The sequence below is a fragment of the Apium graveolens genome, chromosome 5, assembly GCF_009905375.1.
Source record: "Apium graveolens cultivar Ventura chromosome 5, ASM990537v1, whole genome shotgun sequence".
NCBI classification, from domain to species: domain Eukaryota; kingdom Viridiplantae; phylum Streptophyta; class Magnoliopsida; order Apiales; family Apiaceae; genus Apium; species Apium graveolens.
In genome coordinates, this window is record NC_133651.1 from 244,227,633 (window position 1) to 244,235,520 (window position 7,888).

At 41.9% G+C, this 7,888-nt stretch overlaps 1 non-coding gene across 1 annotated transcript; it reads left to right on the forward strand.

Moving 5' to 3' along the window:
* The first annotated feature begins 7,396 nt into the window (after nucleotides 1-7,396).
* On the forward strand, nucleotides 7,397-7,503 carry LOC141662405 (small nucleolar RNA R71). The gene has a single exon (XR_012550523.1). It is a non-coding gene; the product is annotated as a small nucleolar RNA R71 (small nucleolar RNA).
* The last annotated feature ends 385 nt before the right edge of the window (nucleotides 7,504-7,888 follow it).

The following is a 7,888-nucleotide window of genomic DNA, read 5'->3' on the forward strand; positions in this document are numbered from 1 at the left end:
AAAATAATCAGATCATAACAACAATCTAGTCCTTAAGCATTCTCTAAGACTTAGTGACAATACAAGTGCTTCTAGCATGCATATCAACCTACACAACTTAATATCACTTTAATGCTATCACTACACTCGCATCAATATCACAATTCAGTCGATAAATCATTGTAAAAGGGATCATGGTATATGCATGAGCTATATGATATGACAAACAAATAAAGCTATATATATAAAAAAACTATATGGCAAAAATTATGCAACTATATGAACTAACTATCATGAATATGCAGCTATATGACACACACAAAATATTCCTTAACTACCACCCCCAAACTTAAAATCTTCACTGTCCCCAGTGAAGGTAGTAGAAAGGAACACAGGGTATACCTACTCGGAGTCATCATCATCATCACCCTCAGTGGGTGGAGTATCAGGTGGCGGGTATGCAGAGTCCTCACCAAAAACTGGCCACTGGATATCAGCTCCAAGGCCTCGAAAAGCAGTCCCTAACGCAAGAGTGAGCTCCTGAGCAAACCTGCTCTGCGTCTCATACATGGCATCCATCCGCCGTGAAAGCCTCCTATACTGGGCATCACCCATCCCAGCACCCTCCTGAGCTCTCGAAGAACTAGCCTCACAACGCCCTGGCCTGGCCATAGTAGCACCTCGTGCTGGACGCCCTCCTGGAAGACGATAACCCAGCCCATGCTCCTCAGGCTCACCACCGGTCCACTCCTGCATCCCATTCAGAGTGCAGCCCATAAACCCACGAATTCTTTTCCCATTACCCCATGATTTTATCCCTCAACCCCACTCCTAATCTAATTTAACCTACTCCACACCCTATATATACATACACCTATCCCACATATCTCCCACAAACTTCCTACACTTAAAACCTCGCATAAACATCAAAAATCAGTTCTTACACAGTTTTATTCACAAATCAATGGCACCCAAGAGAGCACGCACTATTGACAGCATCAGCACAGTTCCTACTGCTGATTCATCAAGGGGTACTGCTGCAAGGCCTCGGTTAACTGACAGAGCCGCAGAGGAGGAGTACACTAGGCTGTTGGGGAAGCCGATTCTGAAGGAGAGGGGGTTTTTACCATCAGGGAGGGATGGTGAGTTGTTGCCCATGATTGCAGAGAAGGGGATGGATAGCTTTTTGTGAGTCACCCGAAGCAGGAGTGGACCGGTGGTGAGCCTGAGGAGCATGGGCTGGGTTATCGTCTTCCAGGAGGGCGTCCAGCACGAGGTGCTACTATGGCCAGGCCAGGGCGTGGTGAGGCTAGTTCTTCGAGAGCTCAGGAGGGTGCTGGGATGGGTGATGCCCAGTATAGGAGGCTTTCACGGTGGATGGATGCCATGTATGAGACGCAGAGCAGGTTTGCTCAGGAGCTCACCCTTGCTTTAGGGACTGCTTTTCGAGGCCTTGGAGCTGATATCCAGTGGCCAGTTTTTGGTGAGGACTCTGCATACCCGCCGCCTGATACTCCACCCACTGAGGGTGATGATGATGATGACTCCGAGTAGGTATACCCTGTGTTCCTTTCTACTACCTTCACTAGGGACAGTGAAGATTTTAAGTTTGGGGGTGGTAGTTAAGGAATATTTTGTGTGTGTCATATAGCTGCATATTCATGATAGTTAGTTCATATAGTTGCATAATTTTTGCCATATAGTTTTTTTTTATATATAGCTTTATTTGTTTGTCATATCATATAGCTCATGCATATACCATGATCCCTTTTGCAATGATTTATCGACTGACTTGTGATATTGATGCGAGTGTAGTGATAGCATTAAAGTGATATTAAGTTGTGTAGGTTGATATGCATGCTAGAAGCACTTGTATTGTCACTAAGTCTTAGAGAATGCTTAAGGACTAGATTGTTGTTATGATCTGATTATTTTCGAGGATAATCTATTTATTATGCTTAGAATTTGATAATAGGTTCTTAGTGGTAAATGCATGAAAAAGAAAAAAAATGGAGTAAAAATGGAATTTGTTGCTAGTTGTGGCTAGGCGTCAAATGGCTAGTAGCCGGCTCGCATGTTATGCGAGTAGTCTAGGGTTGAGCAAGATGGGGCGAAACGCACTTGCTCAGAGTTATTAAAAAAAAAAAAAATTGTATAATTGATCAAGAGTGGGCTCTTTGGTATTCGAGTTATTAAGTTCTTAGGGGACTTTGTGCCTAGTGACCTAAGGCTTTTAGAGTCTGGGATCCGCTAACCTAACGCTCGTTACATGGATACCATTGTATAAGTCTTTTGTGGACCTCACTCATTGCACGGTCAAATAAGCATTTGAGTTGTAAATAAAAAGCACGATTCCGTAGTAAACTCCAGAGTTCTTGTAGTGTTGTATATCACTTTGTGCCTAGAATTTTTATTCTTTGTATAATCGTAGGATTGCCTTGAGGATAGTCTAGTCATAGTAATTGGTCTAGTTCCAAAGCATATCTGTTAAGCATTTGCACACACCACGTTTCTGGCGGTATGTCCGTTTGTATGAGTTTATTGATCTTTAGTGTCTAACTGCATTCATTGAGACGTGGCAATTTGGTTGGTTAATTGTAGTAAGGGGGATCGTTGCATTTTCATATAGATTGCATTCATGCATATTTTTATTTATTTTTGAGTCTGTGACGCTTGAGGACAAGCATCGATTTAAGTTTGGGGGTGTGATAAGTGGCATTTTATACCACTTAGAACGTCTTAAAATGGCTTAAATTGGTGTCTTGAAATCAAGTATTTTGTGTATTTGATGCGTTTTTCTAGTGTTTATGCATTTCAGGGTATTAGTTGCATTTCGGAGGAGGAATCATCAAGAATAAGCCTTGGCATGTGTTCACCATTGCGAGAGGAAAAGAACGGGCAGATTACGGCGAAGAAACGGAGCAAACCTGGAAATTTTCCAGTAGGGTCCTGCGCGCCCGCGCAGCAATGCTGAGCGGCCGCGCAGCAGCCTTGCGCGCCCGCGCAGAAATGCTGTGCGGCCGCGCAGGGTCGGGGAAAAAGATATATTATTTTAGACTTCTACTTCTGTTTGGCTTCCAACTTCTATGTAATCTGAGTTTTATGGGACTATTATATAGGTATATTTGAGACGTTTTTCATAGAGTATTAAGAGGAGATTATGTTTTAGATTGTGTTTTGCAAGAAGCGAAGGAGATAAGGAAGAAGACCGATTTAGCACACAGCAACGAAGAGGAAGCATATATTCTTGTGATTCTTGTTTCGTTGTAACGTTGGATGCTAGTTTTCTTGCTTTGACTTATTTACTCTTGTGACGTACTCTGTTTTAATATAATCAGTTTAGTTATTATTTTCTTGTGTTTATTTATCATGATTTTATATGAACCCATGATGGCGATAAGTTCTATTATGGGCTAATCGTGATCATGGGGTTGCAACGGATTTATTATGGAATTCTTTAGTTAATTGTTTAATACTTTAGTATGTGATGATTGCATGATATCTAGTATTGGTTGTGCGTATTCGTCTTATGTGCGTCGCGAACATATAAGATAGGGTGTTAATCTCTTGTGAAGCGACGGTGGATCTTGAGATTTAGAACTTGCCATGCTAGCATAGGTTCATGTACGTTGTGCATGATTAGTGGGTAATTCTAACAGTTTTATTTGCCCTATGTAATCAAAAAGGAATAACTTGTGCTTAAATCGTTGTGTTGTCAATTTCTGTAGACATATAGGAACTCAACATAATTGATGACTATTCAACTTCTATCTTAATTGTGGATGTTTGGTAGAATGGTATTAGTACAATGAAAGTTGGCTTTTATCAGTTTCGTGTTATTCGATTAATATCATCACTGTCACATGCTAAAGGTAATAACTATGGCTTTAGAAGGAAGTAATAATGAAGTTGTGATCTCATGAGTGTTTTATTATTGATAAATTGAAGTGTTAGTTAAGTGGTTAATTAAGTAGTTAATTATAGTTAATATTTAATCAACAATTTTAAGTGTTATTATATTAACGTCCTATCTTGTGAAGTAGAATCGGGATTCTCCAACCTAGAGAGATGGTCAGCTACTTGATTCTCAGTACCTTTTCTATCTTTGATCTTTTACTCAAATTCTTGAAGTAAAAGCACCCAACGAATGAGTCTCGGCTTCGAATCCTTCTTAGAAACCAGATAGCGAATAGCTACATGATCAGTGAATACTGTCACTTTCGTACCGAGCAGATAAGATCGAAATTTCTCAAAGCCAAAGACTATAGCCAAAAGCTCCTTCTCAGTAGTGATGTAGTTCAATTGGGCCCCATTTAAAGTTTTACTCGCATAGTAGACCACATGGAAGAGATTTTTCTTGCGCTGTCCCAGAACTGCACCTACCGCATAATCACTCGCATCACACATCATCTCAAACGGTTCTGTCCAATCTGGTGCTGTAATAACTGGTGCCGTGATCAAACTCTCCTTGAGAGTTTCGAATGCTGCCAAACATTCATCATCAAATTTAAAAGGCACATCTTTCTCAAGTAAATTGCACAACGGCTTAGATATCTTTGAAAAGTCCTTGATGAATCGCCGATAAAAACCCGCATGACCGAGAAAACTACGGATTCCTTTCACCGAATTAGGTGGGGGAAGATTTTCAATGACTCCCACCTTGGCCTTGTCCACCTCCAGACCTTTGCTAGAGACCTTATGCCCAAGGATAATGCCTTCACGCACCATAAAATGACATTTCTCCCAATTAAGCACCAAATTAGTTTCCACGCATCTTTTGAGTACGGCGTGCAGATTATTCAAGCATTCATCATATGAGTGTCCAAAGACGGAGAAGTCATCCATGAACACTTCGACGTTATTTCCAATCATGTCAGAGAATATAGCCATCATACATCTCTGAAAGGTGGCCGGGGCGCCACATAACCCAAACGAAACTCTACGAAAAGCAAATGTGCCAAATGGACAAGTGAAGGTAGTCTTTTCCTGATCCTCTGGTGCAATACAAATCTGATTATACCCGGAATAACCATCCAGAAGACAAAAATACTCATGTCCCGCCAATCTGTCAAGCATTTGATCAATGAATGGGAGAGGAAAGTGATCCTTTCTTGTGGCTTTGTTCAATTTCCTATAATCCATGCATACTCTCCATCCTGTAACTGTTCGAGTAGGGATGAGCTCATTCTTTTCATTTGCGACCACAGTGATACCTCCTTTCTTAGGAACACATTGTACAGGGCTCACCCACGAGCTGTCAGAAATAGGATAAATGATGCCTGCATCTAGCCATTTCAGAATTTCTTTCTTCACCACCTCCTTCATGATGGGATTCAGTCTTCGTTGCTGTTCCACAGTTGGCTTACTTCCTTCCTCTAGCAGAATTTTATACATACAATATGAAGGACTTATCCCCTTGATGTCTGCTATGGTCCATCCTATAGCCGATTTGAATTCTCTCAAAATCCTTAAGAGCTTATCTTCCTCACTACCTGAAAGGTCAGCTGAAATAATAACAGGTAACGTAGATGAATCACCTAAAAAAGCATACCTCAAGTGTTCAGGTAATGGTTTAAACTCCAAGGTAGGTGCTTCCTCTATTGATGGTTTGAGTTTCCCTTCAGTATTCTTAAGGTCAGAAGTACCAAGAAATTCAAATGGTATGTCGAGCTTTCGCTTCCATGGAGAAGCGTTCAGATATTGTAATTGCTCGTTGCTATCTTCATCATCACTGTCAAATTCCCCCACTAAGGCCTTTTCCAATGAATCAGACATTAGCATGTGATCGAGTTTCGACGTAACCGCAGAATCAATCACATCCACTTTTAAGCACTCCTCATCTTCTGTAGGGAATTTCATTGCCTTGAATACGTTGAAGGTCACATCCTGATCTTGGACCCGCATAGTAAGTTCCCCTTTTTGCACATCTATCAAGGTATGGCCAGTAGCCAAGAAAGGCCTCCCCAAGATTATGGGAATCTTCTTATCTTCCTCAAAATCCAGAATAACAAAATCTGCAGGAAAGAAGAGCTTATCCACCTTGACAAGCACATCCTCAACTATGCCCCTTGGGTAAGTAATGGAACGGTCAGCCAATTGTAGCGACATGTATGTGGGTTTTGGATCAGGCAGATCCAGCTTTTTAAAGATCGACAAGGGCATCAGATTAATGCTTGCTCCCAAATCACAAAGGCACTTGTCAAAAGTTAGATTGCCAATGGTGCAAGGAATGGTGAAGCTTCCTGGATCTTTCAGTTTTGGTGGTAACTTTTGCTGCAGAACAGCGCTGCATTCTTCCGTGAGAGCAACGGTTTCAAGGTCATCCAGTTTCACCTTCCTTGAAAGAATAATCTTCATAAACTTCGCATAACTAGGTATTTGTTCCAGAGCCTCAGCGAAAGGTATATTGATGTGAAGTTTCTTGAACACCTCCAGAAACTTCTCGAACTGTCTATCCAGCTTTTGTTGCTGCAATCTCTTAGGAAAAGGTGGTGGAGGATAGAGCTGTTTCTCCCCTGTATTAGCCTCAGGCAGAGTGTGTTCAACAGTAGTCTTCCTTGGTTCCGCCGCTTTCTCCTTTTGTTTAGATTCTTCATCTCTAACTTCAGCTTCGACTTCTTTTGCCTTTTCAGTATCAGCTACTTTTTCAGACCTTAAGGTAATAGCCTTGACTTGCTCTTTAGCTTCCTTCCTGCCTGGTACTTCCGTGTCACTGGGAAGAGTGCCAGGTTGACGATTGAGCACTGCATTGGCTAATTGACCGATTTGATTTTCCAAGGTCTTGATAGAAACCGCCTGAGTCTTGCACAACAGCTTAAGTTCCTCAAAATCAGCACTAGTAGGTGCAGTTGCACTTCCCTGTTGAGGATATGATTGCCTTGTAGCATACTGCTGTGGTTCCTGGAATCCAGGTGGGTTAAACTGTTTACTCACTCCTTGCTGATATGGTGGCTGAATAGCATTCTGATTATTCCCCCAGCTGAAATTTGGATGATTTCTGTTGTTAGGATGATAGGTCGCTGGCACAGGCTGCTGTTGTCGCTGATAATTATTCACATACTGAACAGATTCATTGACAAGAGAACACTGATCCGTAGCATGAGAACCTGCACAAAGCTCACAAACCATAGCTATTTGATTAACTCCATACGTAGCTAGAGAATCAACCTTCATTGATAGCGCTTGGAGCTGGGCTGCAATAGCGGTGGCTGCATCAACTTCCAGAATACCTGCTACCTTGCCTGACGTCATCCTCTGAGTTGGGTTTTGATGCTCATTTGCAGCCATCGTCTCGATAAGATTATACGCCTCAGTATAGCTTTTAGCCCATAAGGTGCCTCCAGCTGCTGCATCGAGCATGGGCCGAGATTGGGCCCCCAAACCATTATAAAAACCAGTGATTACCATCCAATCCGGCATTCCATGATGTGGACATTTTCTCAACATTTCCTTGTAGCGTTCCCAAGCCTCGCACATAGATTCTATAGGTTGCTGCGCAAATTGAGTAAGAGCACTCCTCATAGCAGCAGTCTTTGCCATTGGATAAAACTTCACCAGAAACTTTTTCGCAAGATCTTGCCACGTAGTGATTGACCCAGCTGGTTCAGAATGTAACCAGTCTTTAGCTTTATCCCTCAGTGAGAATGGGAAAAGCCTCAACTTGATAGCCTCATCAGTCACGCCATTATACTTAAAAGTGCTGCAGATCTCGACAAAATTCCTTATGTGCATGTTGGGTTCTTCAGTTGCCGCTCCTCCAAAAGAAACAGAATTCTGCACCATCTGAATAGTGCCCGGCTTGATCTCAAAGGTGTTAGCTTGAATAGCCGGATGAAGGATGCTTGACTGAATGTCATCAATTTTAGGCCGAGAAAAATCCATAAGAGCTGGATCAGCTTGAACAATACGA